We start from the raw sequence: 21,307 nt of genomic DNA, 5'->3' as shown, positions 1-21,307 counted from the left end.
TAGCTGCAAATTATGCCATATCAATACGTATTTTCCGAACTGATCAATTGTACTTGAAGTGTGCTATGAATGTTAGCTCGTCTTTAAATGCATTTGATCCATATAGAGGATTGTTACTCAATTTGGGATCAAGTAATGACAGATGAAATAAAATACAATCTTTACTCTTTCAACCAATCAAAATCTCTCAAGGACATCGAATTGTCCCAATTAAGGATTTTGAGCTTAAAAACATACAACAAAGGTTTGCATGACTAAATATTGTAGGGCATATGTTAGAAGAAGAATATTGAATTCTGGAAGCTTGTCTAGTAGCTGTGATTCATAAATATCAAGCAGCTTGCACTTGAAGCCCGTGGTAAAGTTTGTTAATCTCTTCAACAACTCAGAGCAGGAGATATTTTTCTGTATAGATGTGTCGGGTGAAAAGGTTGGCAATAAGTCCATGAATTCAGGATTATCGCTACAGAGCAAAAATTATTCAATATAGTAGAAGTTAACTTCGTACCAAGAACAACTCCTTCCTTTGCCATTTTATGGAGCAGTGTCATGACTTCTTTTGTTTCACCTTTGTCAATGTAGCCATTTAGTAAAGAATCATATATAAAAGCATTTGGTGGAAGTCCACGGGAAACCATGCTCTTTAATAGCTTCTTGGCTTCTTTCATTTCCCCTAATTTTGAGAATTTATTTATCAAAGTGGCGAAGGTTATTTTATCAGGATCCAAACCCCTTTGAAGCATGTCCGTTAGCAACTCTTTTGCAGCTTGAAGATCACCTGATTTGAGGATACCATTAATCAAGATATTATAAGAGACCACATCGGGTTCATAGAGTCTTCCATCCCTCATTTTCTCGAATAACTTTTGCGCAACTTCAAGCTTACGGTTTTTACAAAAAGCTGCAAGCAACGAATTATATTCAAGCAAAGTAGGAGTATGTCCATGACACTTCATCTCATGTACAAGTTCTTCTGCAATATCTACCATTTTCATTTTGCAAAGCCCACTTATCATGATACTATAGGTGAAGGTATTTGGGACAAACCCGAAATCATGTAGCTCGTCCCAAAAATCCATAGCCTTTTCAACGTTTCGTGCACTTACAAATGCGCTAATTAGGACGTTATATATAAGTCACCAAATTACAGAGATTTCCTCTCACAGACATCTTCTAATAAACTGATAAAGCCTCATCCAAACGATGTTGATCGCAAAGCCCTTGGATGAGCATATTATAAGTCATGTCAGCTGGCTCAACATAATATTTACCCTTTGCCATTCCATTCAGAAGCTCAATTGCCTCATCGAGTTTCCCAATACGGCATAATCTTCTCATTATCGCATTATAAGTCATCACATCAGGAAACTTCTTCTCTTCAATCATCTCCTCCAAAAGCTCAAAAGCTTCACGAACATTACTTGACTTACATAATCCATTAATTAGAATGTTATAAGTTACAGTACTCGGTTCTTCACCCCTCTCCTTCATCAATCTCAAAATTTTCATAGCTTGAGTAAAGCTTTCATCTTTACAAAGCCCATCAATCATAATTGTATATGTAATAACTTCTGCATGAATCCCACATTCCACATAGAATTTAACAATGCAGTAGCTTCTTGCCAACGACACGAATTGCAGAAACCATGAACCAAACAAGTATATGTTACCACATTCGGAGAAATTCCCTTTTCCAACATCTCACCAAAGAGCTTTTTCGCCTTATCAACATTCCCGCAACTACATAGACCATCTATAAGAGTACTACATATAATAACATCTGCATCAAGGCCTCTCTTGAGCATTTCATCAAACAAATAGGTTGCTATATCTACTTGATTAATCTTGCAAAGACCATCAATTAAAGTAGAATAAGTTATTAAATTAGGGTAACAATTCACCTTAATAATCTCAACTAGCAATTCTGATGCCTCTTCGACCTTCTTTTCCTTGCAAAGCCCATTGATCAATGTATTATAGGTAATAACATCAGGAGAAGTATTATTCCTCCCCATTTCTCGAAAAAGCGAAAAGTGCCCTAAAAACCTCACTTTTTTGGCATAGAGCTCTCAGAATCACATTCCACATTAACAAATTAACAGTCAAACCGCTTTTAATTATCAACCCAATAACTCCAAATGCAGATTCAAGGTTATGGGTACTTGAGAAACATAAATTAAAGCACACAAAGAACTATAATTTGGAAAGAATTGAACATGAGTCATTCGATTATAAACTGAAAGAGACAAATTATACTTCTTGGGTTTAGCTAGGGTTTCAATAAGGAAATTATAAACTGAAGCAGAAGGTATATAACCTGAAATGATTGATTCGTCAATGAGAGCAATTGCTTTAGTGAATTGAGAATTAGGTTGTTCACAAAGAGATCTAATACGGATTTCAAACTCGTTTGAGGGGGTATTAGAAGGTGTAAAGATTGGAGATAGAGAGAGGGAGAGAGAGAGAGGCGTACGTCAGTGCCTAGAACTTTAACACCACAACGTTGAAGGGCGAACCATGGAGTAAAAAAGGTACATTGTGGAAGAGAGCTGCTAATTATTGTGGATGAGATTGTCTGAGTCAGTGATATCTGATTGATCTTGCCGGAAAAGATGTCTGATTGAATAAAGGAAGAAGGAATCGTCTTCTAAGAGCATGCATCTCTCCCTCTAACACACACACTCTCACTCTAAGAGGGTGTATGATTTTTGCACTTATTAAGTGATTTTCCCTTATTAAGTAATTTTAACTTAATAAGTGCGGGACGGTAATTTTAGGTCGTTTATTTTTTTTTACTTAATAAGTGAAAATCACTTGTAAGTGATGCCAAAGTAAGTGCAAAAAAGTAAGCTCCACTTGTAAGTGCTAAAAAAAACAAAAAAGACCTAAACAAAATAAAAAAAATTACCACATACATCCTTATATATTAAAACCACGACTCCCCACTCCCAACCTATCTTATTTTACTGTCCAGTAATAAAATATGGAAAAGTGAGCCTACTAAAGTGTTATACTAGAGAGGGAAATTAGCATTCTTAAAACCACCTTTTTCTTTCTTAGAGAGAGCGGTTTTAGGAAAATAACATCCTTAAAACCACCTATTTTTTTTCTTGTGAAAGACCCAAAACCACCTAAACCCTAGTAATAATAAAAAAAAGACCTATCTATTAATGTTAGAGAGGATCTAAAGTCTGCCTATTAAAAAGACATACCTATTAATAACCACCTAAAATCCTAAACTCTATACCTATTGAAAATTACCTAAAACCCTAAAACCTAAAAAGTTTGTTGTGACAAAGGGAAAATCGGGTGAAGAAAGAGCTAGAGAGAGAAGAAGGCACCTAATAAGGTATTGTTCTCCATCAATTTTTATTATTATTTAATTAATTTATTGTTTGATTGATATGTCTTGTCTCCATTTTAATTTTTTTAGATTAAATAATTTATGACATTAATTACTATAATATTATTTGTCTTTTTGTTATTCATTCATCATAATCTTTTTACATCATCAAAGAGAATATATAAACAAGGTCATTCATCATAGTTATTTTACATTATTCATTAATTAATATATAAACACGTTCAGTTAATTAAAAATATTATGGTTTTTATGTTATTCGTACATTATTTATTGAAGATGAAATATTTATATACACCAGTTCAATTCATTATTGAAGATGAAATATTTCGGTAAAAATCATCTCAAAATCTATTAAATCTTTTTGAGTTGTTTACTTTGTATGAGAAGAATGTCGAAGCTAAATATTGTTCGTAAAGAGTCTGCCGGAAAAGAGACAAAAAAAATATGCAAATCTGGAAATTGAACCCGTCAATGGAGAAAGATTTCCTCGATTTATGTTTGGAGTCGGTTGGGGTGTTTGGTTACGCTGGAAGTTCTCTAAAAAATTGGTCTAACATTATTAACGAATTGAATAACAAATACAATCAGAACTTTGACCAAAAGACCCTTAAGAATAAGTGGAGTCCTACGAAGAGTAGGTATATGGTTTGAAGACAACTCACACATAAGACTGGTCATGGTTACAACGCTGAACAAGAAACATTCAATTGACCCGAGGAGATATGGAAAACTGAGGCAAGTAACATATTTAAGATAAAGACTATTTTATTAAGTTTAGTATAACGTAAGTAATAATTTAGTTTCTTTCTTTTTGCATGTGCAGAAAGATAAGAGGTTTGCAAAGTTTAGAAGTCAACCTTTAAATCATTTTAAGGAGTTAGAGCAACTCTTTGAGGGTACACTCTCAACTGGAGAAACGGCTTATAGTCCATTCAATTTGATCAAGATGTGCATGATGATTCATTAATGGATGACTATGATAAATTCACTTCTAATGAAAGTGAAACTTTTGTGGATCTTGACAAAGATGATTATTTTTCAAAAAATAATGATGCTTATGTGGAAGACCCAACTATTTCACAAAGTCCTACTTTTGAAAGGTCTCAAGGTTCAGGAAAAAGAAAAAGAGCAAGTGCGGAGTACAGTGAATTAATTGGAATAATGCGCTCTCATCTTGAAGGGTCCAAGCCGATAGAGAAATTTTAACAAAGAAAATCGAGCAAGAACTTAAAGAAGGTGTAGAAGCCAAAACTTATTCTGTTGATGAATGTCTTAAGATTATAAATGCAATGAAGGTCATACCTGATGTTCAATTAGACAAAAATTATGTTGCTGCTACAATCATACTTTGTAGAAATATTGAATTGCGAAAGGCTTTCATGATGGAAGAAGACGTAGATGACAAGGTAGTCTTTTTAGAAGAACTAGTGAAACAATCGTATGGTTGAATTTAACTTTAATATTTATTTAGGTTTTTTAGTTTTTCTTTAAGTTTTTTTCTGATAAGATTCTTAATACATTTAGTGTCATAACCTAATTTTATCGTTATCATGGTTTATTTTATATGACATTTAGATTTTCATTTTCATTTTAATGAATGTTTGTGTTGCTTATGATTTATATTGTTTTTCTTTGTAGATATATTAAATTTGGTCGACATGGTATCAAATGCGGATATAATTCTACATTTCATTTAAGAAGATGAAATTTTTATTTTTTTTGCATTATTGTTACTCTTACGTTTCAAACCTAATAAAGTTCGTAGTCCCAACGTTCGCCGAAGGTTATGTGTTTCTTCGCTCACTGGCGAAGCATACATACGAGAACTTTTAGATGGCCCATCGATAGTGATGTATCAATTATTAAGAATGCATAAAAATGCGTTTACTGAGTTGTCTTCTCATTTAAGAGATAAAGGGTTTCTTAGTGATAGTAAACATGTAGATGTCGAAGAAAAACTTTCCATGTTCTTAATGACAGTTGGTCATAAAGAAACCAATCGTATGATTAAACATCGTTTTCAACACTCAGGACAAATTATAAGTAAATTTTTTCATGAAGTACTGAGGGCTATGCAAGAATTCGTGAAGGAAATGATAGTTCCACCAAATTTTGAAAAACCAATGCCACCAGTAAGAACACATAAGCGGCTTAGAGAAGGGGCATTCGGAGGAGCTATTGGCGCATTGGATGGCACATTAATTCATGCAGTGATTTCTCCTGAGAAAAGAATTCCTTTTAGAGAACGAGGTGGCAAAGAGTGTGTTCAAAATATGATGGCAGTATGTGATTTTGATATGAAGTTCTTATTTGTGGTAACTGGATGGGAAGGTGTAGCCCATGATTCTAGGGTTTTATCTGATACTGTCCGTAACCCAGCTTTGAAATTTCCACTACCCCCTCTAGGTAAAATTTGTTCATTATTTTAATAAGATTTCATTTAGAGTTTTAAAAATGATTTTATTTTGTATTTGTTGATGCAGATAAATATTATTTATGTGACCTTGCTTACACGCACACTAGAGGGTTTATGTCTTCTTATTGCAATCAAAGATATTAGTTGTCGAGTTGGAAATCTGGACCTGCTGTTGGTAAAGAAGAAATATTTAACCACGCGCATGCCCGGTTAAGAAATGTGATTGAACGAGCCTTTTGTGTGTTGAAGTGTAGATTTCCTATATAAGGAAAAATGTCATCTTATAGTTTTCAAACCCAAATACATATTGTGGTTGCATAGCGTTACACAATTATCTTCGTCGGCGTTCACTTGATGATTCGTTGTTTCAACAATATGAAGATGTTGACGCAGAGATAAACAACAATGTTCCTATCGACTCTGATGATCCAATGCCACATTCTCAGACATGCCGACCTCAAGATCAAATTGTAATGACCCAACTCCAAAACGAAATTGCAGATGAACTAATTAATAGTGCAAATGTTATTGCTTGATGCTTATTTTCTTACATAACTATATGTGACATGAAGTTTATTTACCTTATCAATTTAGGATGTGAAGTTTGATCAATTATAATTGATTTTTTGAATAAATTCGTATTAACAAAAGTAACAAAATTAAGAGATTTTATGCAAGGATAATCTAGACAATTAACATTTTTTAAAGTGCTTATAAGTGATGAAAAACAGACGACATTGCACTTGTAAGTGCTAAAAAATCAAACACCCTCTAACTCTCATTTTTTCTCATGTCCATGGGGGTTTAGCCCCAAAAGAATACCCAAAGAGGGTTCTACGTTGGCTCTAGGTCCTCTCTTTCCATAAAAAAGGGTTTCTAGTCCCTCTCAAGTTTGGACTATATTAGCCTCCAAAAAAAAAATCTTTAACGTCCTTTCCGTCACTCTAATCCAAAACATATTTTCATAACCAACATCCTTGTTGTTAAAACGGAGTTGCACCATGCACATCTCCCTCTAATAAAATATCTGAACTTCTATTGTTTCCTCTCCATGACTTTATTTTGTTTCCAAGTTTTAGTACTTTTTTCTTCTTATGTCGGTGGCGTTTGGCAACACTAAAATAAGTTAATTTTTTGCTTATTTAAGTAGACAAATTAAAAAATTAGTTTGGTACGCAAAGATTACTGACTTCACTTAAGTTAAAACTTGGCTTTATTTTAAAGTTAATTTTTAGTTTTTGACTTCAAAGTAAAGTAACTTTTTTCTGAGACATGCATGAATTTTACTTGACGAATTATTTTTTTGTTTATCTCCGCTCCACTACCATAACTAAACTTCTACCATATTATTCTACCCCCACCACCACCACAACAAGCATTGCACCTCCTCCACCACCCTACCTGTACTACCACCGCCACACCTTAACCACCACCTTTGTACCACCACCACCACCACGCCTTGACAACAACCACCTCGTATCTCCACCATGGTACCTTCACCACCACCACCACCGGACCTTCATCGCCACCACCACCACCACTATAACTTTACCACCAACACGGTACCTTCACCACCATACCTCCATCATTACCACCTACATATCTTATCCACCACCTTTACCACCATCACCATACCACCACCACCATAACTCCGTCGCTATCACTCACGTACCTTATCCATCACCAACACCGTATCCCAACCACCACCGTATTTCCACCATCACAACCACCATACTTCCACCACCATCGCCACCATCAGACCTCCACCCCCACCCATACCTCCACCACAACCACCATCGCTGCCACCATCATACCTTTACCACCACCACCATCAAACCTCAACCACCACCACACCCCCATAACCATACCTTCACGGCACCACTACTTCGTATACGAGAGTAATTGTCGAAACATAAGTAAATTCAATTAAAATCAAGTATATCTATGAGAAAGAAAAATAAAATAATCAAAAGTAAATTGAGTTACCAAACTTACTTTTTGACTTTTTTTTATTTATAAGTAACATTTTTGCCAAATATACTTTTGAAACTTTTTTACTTTTTTGAAGCTAAAGAACTTCTACTACAAGCAAAAAAGTATTTCTACTTTTGGTTGCCAAACGACATCGTAGAGTGTTTTCTTTTTCGATTTTAGGGTTTCTTCTGTGTAGTGTTTATGGTTTCTACTTGTGTGGAGTTGTTGAAGTTTTGAAATGGATGATCCGTAAAAATCTGTTTTACAGTGAAATGGGGTTAGGGTTTTGTTATTTCTCATAATGTTAAAACCAAATCTTGTTTTGTAAATGTACTTTTGTAAAGAAGATTTGAAAGTTGATATTTATTTTTTCGATTTGCTTTTAAGAACTAGATATGGTCGTATTTTCAATTTGCTTTGAGGATTAATGAAACAAATCAAGATGGGATTGTGGTTTTTCAGTTTTGCATTATAAAGTATGATGTTTTTTGTTTTCCCCCATATAAGATTTTGATTGTTAGAACAATGAAATAACCACAGATAAAAAGTATATAATGTATACAGAAAAACACGTTTTGATTCATACATGAAGATTCCTGAAGGTGGAAAACTTATTTTTATAAATGTTTTTGAAATAGTGGTCTTGTTTTGGTAGAAATACTTTATACAAAACAAGATTTGTTAGTGGTTTCTTTGTTTCGCGGATTATATTTTGTTATTTTGGATTTTGAACTCACCTTGTAACCAACTGGAAATTGAAAAAAATTATGGACTAAAATACGTTTTGGGTACTCAGCTAGAAATAATGACATTGCATTAGTATTTTTATTTAAAATTTCGAAAAATTTATAATGAAAATGTGGTATATGTGATTGTAGGAGATTAAGTATATAGGCACCAAAGAGCAAACCTACACCAAAGCCGACGAAGAAGACACCATTAGATTTGATAATGGTTTCTCTGTTTTGCATAATAGAGGATGATGCTTTCTCTGTTTTGCATAATCGAAGGATTAATGACTGTGGTAAAATTGTTTTTTGTTAGTGTTTTTGAAATAGTGATCTTGTTTCGTTAGTAATGCGTGATACAAAACTAACTTAATTTGTTAGTGGTTTCTTTGTTTTGCAAATTATATGTTGCTATTTTTTATTTTGCATTCACCTAATATCCAACTGGAAACTGAATAAGTCTAGAAGGGAAATAAGTTTAGCTTCATGTCTCAGAAAAATTATCATTTCATTAGCCCCACACTTTCCTCATTCTCATTGTCCCTCTAGAGTCCGCATTAACAATGTTGACTAGTTCCACCGGTAGTTGACTAACATTCAGGTGAGTTACTCCCGGTCCGAGCCTCATCTTTGACAAGTGGTCAACAGCTTGGTTTGCTTCCCTATAGATATGAAACACCCGGAAACTCCGAAATTGGCTCTTAAGCCTCTGAACTCTCTTCCATAAACGCCTCGCCCGCCATGGTAATTTCTAATTTGGTTTTGCAAGAAGTAACTTGATATTCATGAATCAAGACCAAGTTCAACTTCCTGCATGCCGGCACTAAGAGCTAACTCCAATCCCAACTCAACACCCTGCAACTCATGTATGAAGATAGTCTGTCCATTAACCTGACCCGTGGCTGCTCTAACAACATTCCCCTCCGAATCTCGTATAATGGCTTTATAACCCGCATCCACCTCGTTCAGAGTACCATCGGTATTAATCATATGTCTCCCTGTCATCGGTCGAGTCCATTTACATGACGTATAGACCGGCTTTTGAAGAGAGATAGTAAGATTCCATCGGTCAATGGTCCTCCGATTCTCCTCAGTATCTTCAAACCGTTTGGTAATAGTATTTAACTTGATCCTCACTTCATCGCAAATAGTATGAATAATCAGCTCCGGTGACATAACATCGTCTCTAAATACCCTGTTATTCCGCTCCTTCCAAATATGATAGACATAGGCATTTAGAAGCATACGACCCACCCACTAATTATACAGAAAATACTAACAATCCAAGGTGGCGCGATTTTCTAGGGTTTGGCGGCGCGTGTTTCTGGCTGGGGTTCCGACCAAGTTTCTTGGAGGTTCTGTGTATGCTTTTCCGACAACTTCTCTGGCTTATTTCTCTGAGTTTCTTGGATTTTGATAGTAGTGATTGGCTTCTTGAGTCTCTGGGTTACTGATTTCTCCTTTGGGAGGGTGATTTAGTAATCATGGAGGCAGATAATCGTTTCCAGGTTCCTGGTGAAGGTGCTTCAGATCTGTTTGGATCTGAAGTGCATTCGAAACAGGAAGTTTCTGTTGAGAGGATCTTGAAGGGTAGTAACTTGGGTAGTGGTGGTCGGTTACTTAGAGGGCCGATGAGGGTGGTGGGTTCTGCTACTAGGGAGAAGGAGCCTGAACTCCCTTCGAACCAAAGTGAGGTTCCTGTTACAGGGGATAATACTAATTCTCTTAATTGGCCTAATCTGTTTTCCAAGAATCGTTCTGTGAACAGGAAGCCGTTGGAATTTCGTGCTCCTATGATGGTGAATGGAAGGTCTGTATTATTGCTCGACCTTGGTCTCCTTTTTTGGAGAAGGAAGTTATGAAACTTGAGTCTTTTCCTCCGTGGTTAAACTTAGAGGTGTTCCTATCCATCTTTGGCATGAGGAGGGCTTGTCTGATATTGCCAGCTCTTTGGGGAAGCCTCTGTTTATGGATAATACCACTGCTTCTGGGCTTAGGATGGCTTATGCTAGAGTCTGTGTGGAAGTCTCTATGCATAGTGAGTTGCCTAATTCTCTTCAGTTTAGTATTGATGGTGAGGATATTGACATGGATGTGGAGTATGCTTGGAAATCAAGGTTTTGTCTGCATTGTAGGGAGCTGGGACATGCTTCTATGCTGTTTAAAGGTTGTTAAGGCCAAGGCTGATGTCACTATGAAGGATAGAGCTGATGTCACAATGAAGGATCCCCTTGAAGAAGTGGGAGGAGAATCTCAACAAGGGCCAGGAGCTGTTGATCCTATGGAGGGGGTGAGCCAGCCTGATGAGGGGTGGACTGAAGTTAAGCATAAGGGGAGTATGAAGAGGAAAGGAAGAGATGGAGGAGGATTTGAGGGAAATATGGTGAGTAGAGGTAAAAAGGGGGTTGGGAGCTCTGATGGTCCTTTGGGGTTGTCTACCTCTATTGGACAGAATAGTGTGGGATATTTTGCTAGTACTAATGAGAGGTTGAAGGTGGTTCCTGAGGGTGGTGGCTCCAAAAAGGGTAATGCTTCTCAGGTTGATTCTAGGCTATCTGGTGGTGAGTGCTCTGGCCAGGTTACTCTGGGGGAGAGAAAGCTTGAGGGTGTTGGGAGTAACCCTGTTGATCCTAAATGCACTCAGGTGGGTAGTAATGTTTTGGCTTTTGAAGCTAAAATTTTGAAGGAGTCAAGGGCTCCCAGGCCTAGTAAGGGAGTGTCCCATGGGTTTAATGGTTAATATAGGATGTTGGAATGTTAGAGGGTTGAATTACCCCTCTAGAGCTGGTGAGGTGACTAAGTTTGTTAGGAATAACCATTTGTGCATTTGTGGGATTCTTGAGAGTCATGTTGATGTGTTGAATAAAGGCCAAGTTAGGTCTAGATTGATGCCAACTTGGGATTGGTTGCATAATTATGATTGTGATAGGTTTGGTAGGATTTGGGTGTTGTGGGATTCTACCTTTGGTAAGATGTCCATGGTTGCTTTATCTTGAGCAGCATCTGTCTGTTATGGCCTGCTTAGCTGATGGTAGGAGTTTTTTGCTTAGCTTTGTTTTTGCTAGTAATGATGTTGTGATTAGGAGGAGTTTGTGGAGTGGTCTCTCTAATCTTGTTGAGGAGTTTGACTGTCCTTGGGTGCTCACGGGGGATTTTAATACTGTTTTGGAGGCTAAGGAGAAAGTTGGGGGAGCTGCTGTTAGGTTGGAAGGATTATCTGATTTCAGGGATTTTGTTCATCAGGCCCAGGTTTTGGATTGTCCTTATTCTGGTTGTGAGTTTACTTGGTCTAATAAACAGGTTGGGCAGGGGGTTATTGCTGAGAAGCTGGATAGGGGTTTAGTTAATATTGATTGGGTTAACATGTGTCCTAATGCTAAGGCTGAGTTTTTCAATCCCATTGTATCTGATCATTCTCCTTTTGTGTTGTCTCTCTTTGAGGGAGATTCTTCTGGTCCTACGCCTTTCGAGTTTTTTAATGCTTGGACTTTGGATGAGGATTTTATGGCTATTGTGAAGAAGTCTTGGGGTGTTTCTGTGTGTGGGAATCCTATGTTTAGGCTGGTGAGCAAATTGAAAAATGTGAAGAAGGCCTTGGTGATTTGGGAAAAGAAGAAATACGCTGGGTTTTCTAACCAAGTGCAGAGCTAGGAAGAATCTGGATTCTATTCAGACTGGATTACAAGTGGCTCCTCTTGATTCAGAAATGAGGCTGCAAGAGAGGGAGGTTGTGGCTACCTATAGTAGACTAGTGGGTGTTGAAGAATCTATGTTGAGGCAAAAGTCCAGGGTGCAAAAGATTGATTTGGGGGATCAGAATACTAGATTCTTCTTTGATTCCATCAAAGAGAGAAGATCTAGGAACAATATTCCTTTTCTTTATAATAGTGAGGGGGTGAAATTGGTGTCTATTAAGGATGTAGCTGAGGAGTGTGTGGACTTTTATTCTGATCTGTTTGGTTCTTCCCATCTTAGCAGGGAGGGGCTAGATAGTCTTAATTCTGTTGTTTTTGACAGGTTGGTTACTATGCAGCAAGCTGCTGATCTGGAGGCTATGGTGACCAGGGAAGAGGTGGTTTATGCTCTCTCAACTATTGAGGTGGACAAGGCTCCTGGACCTGATGGATTCACTGCTCATTTCTTCAAGGTTTGCTGGAGGGTAGTGGGTGATGATGTAGTGGAAGCTATTAGGAGGTTCTTTAGCTCAGGGAGGTTGTTGGGTGAGGTTAACTCTACTTTGATTACTCTTGTTCCTAAGTCTTCTAATGCTTCTAAGGTTACTGAGTTTAGGCCTACTTCTTGCTGTAATGTCATATATAAGTGCATTACTAAGATTCTCACATTAAGAATGAAGAGTATTATTAATCAGCTTATTAGCCCTTGCCAGTCTGCCTTCATTTCAGGCAGGGCCATTCAAGACAACATCCTTTTGGCTCATGAGCTCACTAGGAATTACCATAGGTCTCAAGGGCCAGCTAGGTGTGTTGTTAAGGTAGATTTACAGAAGGCCTATGACACTATTGAATGGAGTTCTCTCTTACTGATTATGAGGAAATTTGGGTTCCCTGAGAAGTTTGTGAATTGGGTCCAGGCTTGTATCTCTTCTCCTAGGTTCTCTGTTATGGTTAATGGCAGCTCCTATGGATACTTTAAAGGTGGGAGGGGGGTCAGACAAGGATGCCCTATGTCTCCTTATTTGTTTGTGCTAGTCATGGAAGTGTTTAATGTGCTCATGGTTAATATGGTAGCTGCTGGGAGGTTCCACTTTCATCCCAAGTGCAAGGATCCCTTGATTACTCATTTGAGTTTTGCTGATGATCTCCTTGTTTTCATGAAGGGTGATATTGGCTCAGCTCAAGCCTTATCTGAAGTCTTGGATGTGTTTTTTCTTTGTACTGGTTTGAAGGTAAGCAGGGCTAAAAGTTTTATTTTTGCTGCTGGTATGAGAGATGGTGTTTTGGAGGCAATTCAGGGGTGTCTTGGGTTCCAGAGTGCTTGTTTGCCTGTTAGATACTTAGGGGTCCCTCTTATCTCTTCTAGGTTGAGTTATATTGGTTGTCATCCCTTGATTGATAAGGTTCTTGGTAGAATTAGATCTTGGAAGATGAGGTTCTTGTCCTTTGCTGGTAGCTGACTTTGGTTAAAGCTGTTCTTAATGGCATGGTGTTGTTTTGGTTCAGTGTGTTTGTTCTTCCCAAGAGAGTGGTTCATGAATTGGATAGAATTTTCATGAGATTTCTTTGGGATGGTCTTGAGATGCAAGCTAAGGGGGCCTCTGTCAGTTGGAGTGTGGTTTGTCATCCCTTTAAGGAAGGAGGGTTGAACCTTAGGAATCTTGGTGTCCTGAATGATGCCTGCTCTCTTAGGCACATCTGGGGTCTGTTTATTGACAAATCCACTCTTTGGGTTGCTTGGGTTAAGTCTTATTTGATCAAGGGTCAGTTTTTTTGGTTGATGGGTGTTCCTCATGAGGCTTCATGGAGTTGGAGGAAGATTCTTCATAATAGGCAGTATGGGCTCCAGTTTTGTTTCTCTCTTGTTGGTAATGGGAAGTTCACCAGCTTTTGGAAGGATCCATGGCACCCTATGGGGATTTTGGCTCCTTTCTTTCCTAAGCAGCTAAGGTATGATAGCAGGCTGCACTTTGATGCTCTTGTGAGTAATTGTCTGGTTGATGGTCAGTGGGCCATCTCTTCTCTTCAGGCTATTTACTTAGGTCCATTGATGGATGGGGTACATCAAGTGCTTTGTGATGTTGAATTTGAAGATAAGAAAGTTTGGCTTGCTAATGATAGAGGAGTTTTTACTTTGAAAAGCACCTATGAAGCTATGAGGGGGTCCCTGCCTAAAGTTGACTAGAGTTCCTTGGTTTGGTTCAGTCACAATATTCCTAGGCATAGCTTTGTCACTTGGGTGGCTTTGCATAGAGCACTTAAGACCAAGTTGAAACTTTACAAATGGGGTAAGAATGTGCAGGTCACTTGCTCTCTTTGTCATGAGGAGGAGGAGGATGATGTTCACCTTTTCTTTCAGTGCAGATTCTCCCTGGTTATTTGGAAGGCTTTGCTGCAGTTGCTGGTATTGAAACAGGTCCAATGTCACTCTTGGGATGCTATGATTGGATGGTGTCTTAGGCTGCTGCAGGGGACTGATAAAATAGGCATCCTTGGTAAGCTTGCTTTTATTTACCATGTGTGGTGTGAGAGAAACAGGAGAATCTTCTCACGCATTAGTGAATCTCCTGAGAGTATTCTTATTAGAATTAAGGAAGAAGTCAGGATGAAAATGGTTGGGCTTTCTTGTAAGACTAAGAGCAGTCCTAGGCTTGCTAGCATTGAGAAAAACTGGAACTTGCAGTTAGTTGTGACCCCTCCTGTTGTCACTCCTTGTGTTTGGGTTGGTCCTCCCCCAGGTTATGTGTTGATAAATACTGATGGTGCTTACTCTGAAACACATGCTGGTTTTGGATGTGTGTTGAGAGATTTCTCAAGGTCTGTTATAGTGGCTGCTATGGGTGGTGTCCATCCTGTTAGTGTTGTCCATCATGAATTGCAGGCAATTGAAGCTGGGCTTAGTCTGGCTGCTTCTCATGGTTATGGTCGGGTTCTAGTTGCTACTGATTCTCAGTATGCTTGTGACCTGCTGGTTAAGTGTGGAGCTGAACCACCTTGGCAGTCTATTGCTTTATGGAGAAGGATCAAGACTATGATGGGGAGTTTTGATGAGTGCAGCCTGAAGCATGTTTTTAGGGAGGTTAACCAACTTGCTGATCTGTTATCTAAAGCTAGAACAAAGGTGGGTATGGATGTTTTGTTGGCAGCCGACCTTAATGAAGATATGCAGTCAGTGGCCCTTGATGACAAAGTGGGTACTGTCAGGCAAAGGCTGAAGTGCTAATGTGTGTGGTTTGAGTCTGTGTTTCTTCTTTTGCATTATGGTTGTTATTTTTATGTGGGATTATATGTTTCTTCTTGGTTGTTTTTCTTGGGTACCCTTTGTGGTTTGTATGCCATTCTGGCTGGTAGCTCTTTGTTTCTTTTCTAGCTTTCATTTTGTGAGGGTTCTGGCACCCTAAAGCCTGCTGATTTATGCAAAAAATATCTCCATATTTGTTTGTTTTAATGATGGAGGTATTCGCGGTTCTTATTGATCGAGAGGAAAGGGCAGGTCGGTTCTTGTTACACCCTCAGTGTCCAGTCCCGAAGGTTACTCACCTTTGTTTTGCAGACGACCTCATGGTTTTCTTTCGAGGAGACACGGGTTCGGCTCAAGCTCTAAAAGGTGCGCTAACTGATTTTCATCGGGCGACGGGGTTGCAGGCCAACGTGCTTAAGAGTACTATCTTCTTTGCTGGTCTTTCGGCTCAAGGTCAGAGTGATATCACCACTATCCTGGAATTTGGTACTGGTTCTCTGCCTATTCGATACCTGTGCCCCTCATAAATCTCGTCTTACCTATAGTCATTGCATCCCGTTAATCGATAAAATCAAGGGACGAATCCAATCTTGGAAGAGTCGCTTCTTATCGTTTGCGGGGCGTGTCCTTCTCATTAAGGTGGTTTTGAACAACATGTTACTATATTGGGCAGCAGTGTTTGTTATTCCCAAAAGGGTTATGAACGACATCAACTCCATCTTCAGTAAGTTCCTTTGGTCAGGTGCTGATATGGGGTGTAAGAGGGCTCCCATTGGTTGGGAAAACTTATGTTACCCAAGTGACGAAGGAGGGCTTGGATTTCGCAATATCGAGATGCTCTTCGAAGCGTCAAACCTTCGTCATATATGGGATCTGGTTAGTGGTAAGACGACCTTGTGGGCTGAATGGGTGAGAAATAATCTCATCAAAGATCAACACTTCTGGACTTTATCGGCTTCGAGTAGAAGTTCGTGGTGTTGGCGTCGGATTCTAGCCAGCAGGCCGACAGCTCAGAGACTCATTTGTACCTCTTTGGGGGATGGTCATAATACCAAATTCTGGACTGATTTATGGCATCCTCGCGGTCTTCTACTTGATGCTTTTGAGGAGACGCACAGATATGATTCTCACCTTAATTTGGATGCCCGGGTTTCTCAGTTTATTGGGCAGTCAGGTTGGGTCTTCCCTACTCATGTTGCAGCCATGCTAGGGACTATCGCAGTCGAGGCTAGGGAGGTTGTGGTAGATAGTACTCTCAGAGATGAGGTGATCTGGATGCCTAGCCAGAATGGAGAGTTTACTCTCAAAGAGACGTATGAAGCAATTCGACCTAGAGGAACTCGATTGAGCTGGACCTCATTAGTATAGTCACCGGGTGGTATACCCAAACATTGCTTCATCACGTGGCTTGCTTTTCGAAGACGCCTCAAAACTAGATCGCTTCTGGCTAGTTGGGGTATAGTTATAGACACTACGTATGTTTTTTGTGGGGGAGATGAATAAACGGATTTCCACTTATTCTTTGGTTGTTCGGTCACAAAGATTATATGGGAATCGCTATTACTCAAGATGGGTTTTTAGAGAGTATGTGCCGCTGATTGGGAAGGGGAGCTACAGTGGTGTATCAATCACTTTGGTGGGCTCTCTATCGCTGCCCGAGTGGGTCGTTTGCTTCTAAATGCCAATGTCTACCATATTTGGAAGGAGCGGAATAACAGGGTATTTAGAAGTAATGTCATGTCACCGGGGCTGATTATACACACTATCTGTGATGAAGTGAGGATCAAGCTGAACGCCGTTACCAAACGGTTTGAAGATACAGAGGAGAATCGGAGAATCATTGATCGCTGGAATCTTATCATCTCTCTCCAAAAGCCATTCTACACTCCATTTAAATTGACTCGACTGACAGTAGGGAGATATATGATTAATACTGATGGTGCACTGAACGAGGTGGAAGCGGGGTATGGAGCCATTATTCGAGATTCGGAGGGGATTGTTGTCAGAGCAGCCACAGGTCAGATTGATGGACAGACTATCTTCATACACGAGCTGCAGGGTGTTGAGTTGGGATTAGAGTTAGCACTTAGTGCCGGACTGCAGGACGTTGAACTTGGTCTTGACTCGATGAATATCAAGTTACTTCTTGCAAAACCACATTAGAGATTACCATGGAGGGCAAGGCGTTTGTGGAAGAGAGTTCAGAGGCTTCAGAGCCAATTTCGGAGTTTTCGGGTTTTTCATGTCTATAGAGAAGCCAATCAGGCTGCTGATTTCTTAATCGAAGATGAAGCTTGGACCGGGTGTAACTCACTTGAATATTAGTCAACTACCGGCGGAATTAGTCAATATTGTTAATGCGGACTCGAGAGGAACAGTGCGGATGAGGAAAGGGTGGGGCTAATGATTTGATGTAATTTTGATTTCTTTGCTGTTTTTTGAATTCTTATTCTTTTGTATTCGGTTCGGGCACCTCCCGCTTATCATCATCAAAAAAAAAAACTTACCAAGGACTGAGAATAGTGAAGACCAACGAACTGTGTCAACCAACCACTATTAATGAGAGCCCGATCGATCTTGGTACTGACATTAGCAGCTCCCATCTGCCTGTTAGACCATGTGCAGAAACAACTTGTAAACGGGCAATCGAACAATCCCAGGTCGGTAACACAATCGAACATCTCATTGTATCCTTGAGACGGTGAGCAATTACCGCCTCTCTTCTCGTTGGCCAGCATCGTGGTGTTAAAGTCACCTAGCACTAGCCACGGAGCCTCAGGACCCATCATAAGAAACTCAAGGTCCCTCCAAAGTTCCCGGCGACGAACGGTGTTATTGCTTCCATAACACCACTGCCAAGAGAAAACCCGAACCATCTGGAAACCGAACACCACCTGCAATAACTTGACCCAACATGGGACACAGTGAAATCAACCCTACTCGGGTCCCATCCAATCCATATCCGACCTCCCGGGACAGCCACATAGTTATCAATAAAAGTCCAGCTAGAATTAAGGCTTCGCTGAATGCGAGTCTTATTGATTTCCTGGACATGAGTTTCTAGAAATCCACATAAACCAATTCTATTTAATCGCATAAAATCACGCACACTCTTCGTACGGAGTGAGTCATTAAGACCTCTCACGTTCCAACATGCACGATTAATCATTAAAACTATTGGGAGGGTTTTTCGACCGCCGTGGAGGTCTCTAGGTTGCTGTCTTCTCTCGTAATACTCATGTGAGGGTCTAGTTTAGATTGTGAGCTATGCATCAAGTGATCTTCTTCATCATGAAAATTGTGATCTCTTTCAGAGGCCTCCCCCTCTGGCTCTCGGAGACGAGTTTCCAAGTCGGTATCATCTGAATTTGACAAGGCTAAAAAAGAATTACCTGATAAGATACCAGCAGAACCATGTTGTGCAATTGGAATCAACGCCTTCTTTGCCATCTTTCTACGTGGTTGATCTGACTTTTCCATTTGACCCGCACCTATAGTGAACTGATTTGATTTCGATGGAACCACCAACCAATCACCATTTCTGTCTCGTCCCTCCTCCACACTATGTTGGCCTGATTCTCGATTTGTCAATGTTGCTGGGCGTTTACGACCACCACCAGCTCGGTTTGCTGCAGCCCCATGGACTTTTTGAGTACCTTGTTGCCTCCCAATTAAGTTATTATTACTCTTCCCCGAGGATATAAAAACCCGTTGGTCAGATTGTTGCTTATTAGAACTTGCTGTTCGGTTATCACCCTTTGGTTGGTTTGTATCGCTAGTAGGGACAGTAGGGTGACCAAAAGATTTTGGTTGTTTAGGACAATCTGAATCAGCATGACCAAATACTTGACACCCTTCACACCTATCCGGCTTCCAGGAATACTCCACTTGCACTTTTACCATGTAATCGGAAGACCCCTCTTTAACTCGAATGTTTACTTCATCCGGTAAACTCTTATCAACTTTTACCTCCACACACACACGTGCGAATGCCATCCTCTCTTTCGATTCTGTACGACTGTCTTGCATGAGAGGTACACCCACCACACTAGCAATATAAGAGATTCCTTTCGTATTCCAAAGCAAAAGTGGAATGTTCCGAAAACAGACCCAAATAGGTATAGTTTTCAATTCTTGAAGCTCTTGTTCAACATTGTGTTTCCATTGTCGAACTACAAAGAGTCTCCCCGCAATAAATATCGGCTCATGTTCCAATGCCCTTCGTCTATCATCCGACGAAGAGAACTTTATAACGTAAGCTGAATTACCATGCACAGTGAGCTTCATACCCCCTCTCGGTTTCCATTGTTTCAACAGCACACTATGCACCAATCCATACCCCAACCTTTCACCAACAAAGCTGCCAATAAGAATATCTTCGAAAGTTTTAATTTCATGTGTGAATTCAGTAGCATTCACTTCAGCAATTAGGTTTCCATCTCTCTCCTTAGGTGGGAAATAACTCAGTTCAGCACGTTTTAAGACTTGCTGTTTTGTAAATAGAGAACTCCAATTAACAGGTCCGTGTAAATCACCATGGATATTTTTAGAAGCACTCACCTGATCAGGCCTAACACCTTGTCGTCCCTCTCCATTGGAAAACCTAGTTTCTGCCGAAACCCTAATTCCCTCTGAGTTTTCAATCGGTGTTGCACATGGTGAGTATTCAGCCGAGTTTGTTATGATTCTGGTTGTTTCGCTTGTTGGATTCGGAAGAACTCCCGAGAACATGTTGTTACGTATAGCATTTGCTAGTGGACTATTACCCAAGACCATCTTCTTCCCCATTACTGTTCTTTTTTCTTTTGCACGAACAGGAGTTGTAGTTACTCCTTGCTGAACTTGTGACGTAGACCCATCACCATTCAGTTTTGATTTTGATGTTGCCTTAAAGAGAAGACCAACTGAATGAGTAGTATCCATAACTGTTTCTGGTTGTTATTCACATGAAACCAGTGAGGTTTCCTCATTCATCTCTTCCTCTTCATCTTCACTAGGTAAACGGTTTGCAGCCAATAAAAACCTTCCTTCACCGATTTCTCCTTCATCCCTCATGCTAGGATCAATTCCAATATGAGAATCAATCATTGCCGGAGAGAAACCAGACCAGAAATCAAGATTTCTGATCACAAAACCCTAGAAAATCACCACTTTCTCTCTCCTTACGGGATTTTCTCTCTCCTCTCTTTCGATTCTGTACGACTGTTTGGTTTTAGTCCCTACTAATGTTTATAGCGGAATCTCAGACATCTCATATCTAACATTAGTCTCCCAGGATCACATGCATAAACTAATAATTAACTAAGTAAAACTAGAAGATTACCTTAATCGCTAGTTTTGCCTCGAACCTTTCCAATCGCTTTAGAAGACCAAGAGCTCCAATTGTTGCTCCTCTACTTGGGACACCGAATGGACTCCTTAATCTCCTACTTTGAAGGTTAGCTAGAACCACAATCATAGTTTGATACGAAGAACATTTCTTCTTGACTAGTTGATAGCTTTTGGGAATTAGCTCACTTTCTCCTCTCAACTTGATGTGGTAGAGTAAGAAAGCTATATGAGAAATTACACACCTTATTCTCTTCCCTAATAGTCTTTATATAGAACCCTAATAAGAGTCCACCTCTAATTGGGTTTCCTAAAAGACCCTTTAGAATAAGATTAAGGAAATTGCCGAAAATAGCAACTAGTTGATGTCCAAACCCAGCCAAAATTGGCAGATTTGATGTTCCTTATTAGAGGAACCTACCCTCCAAAAACCAGCCCAATCCGAGCCCAAAAAGTCCCTTTTTGGCTCTAGGCCCAAACCTCCTTTTTCGGGTCTTTTTGCTATCTTTGCCTAAACTTGTTTTAGGCCTATGAGACATTTTGATGGGACTCTCCCATGATTATATATCTCACTCTCACTAG

At 39.5% G+C, this 21,307-nt stretch overlaps 1 pseudogene; it reads right to left on the bottom strand.

Annotated features, from left to right (window-relative positions):
- Positions 1–225: 225 nt before the first annotated feature.
- LOC147567798 (uncharacterized) lies at positions 226–2,435 on the bottom strand (annotated as a pseudogene).
- Between the last annotated feature and the right edge of the window lie 18,872 nt (positions 2,436–21,307).

The sequence above is a fragment of the Eschscholzia californica genome, unplaced genomic scaffold (assembly GCF_041429995.1).
Source record: "Eschscholzia californica isolate CP2 unplaced genomic scaffold, dmEscCali1.0.p SCAF_1, whole genome shotgun sequence".
NCBI classification, from domain to species: Eukaryota; Viridiplantae; Streptophyta; class Magnoliopsida; order Ranunculales; family Papaveraceae; genus Eschscholzia; species Eschscholzia californica.
This window is presented reverse-complemented; position numbering and strand designations above follow the sequence as displayed.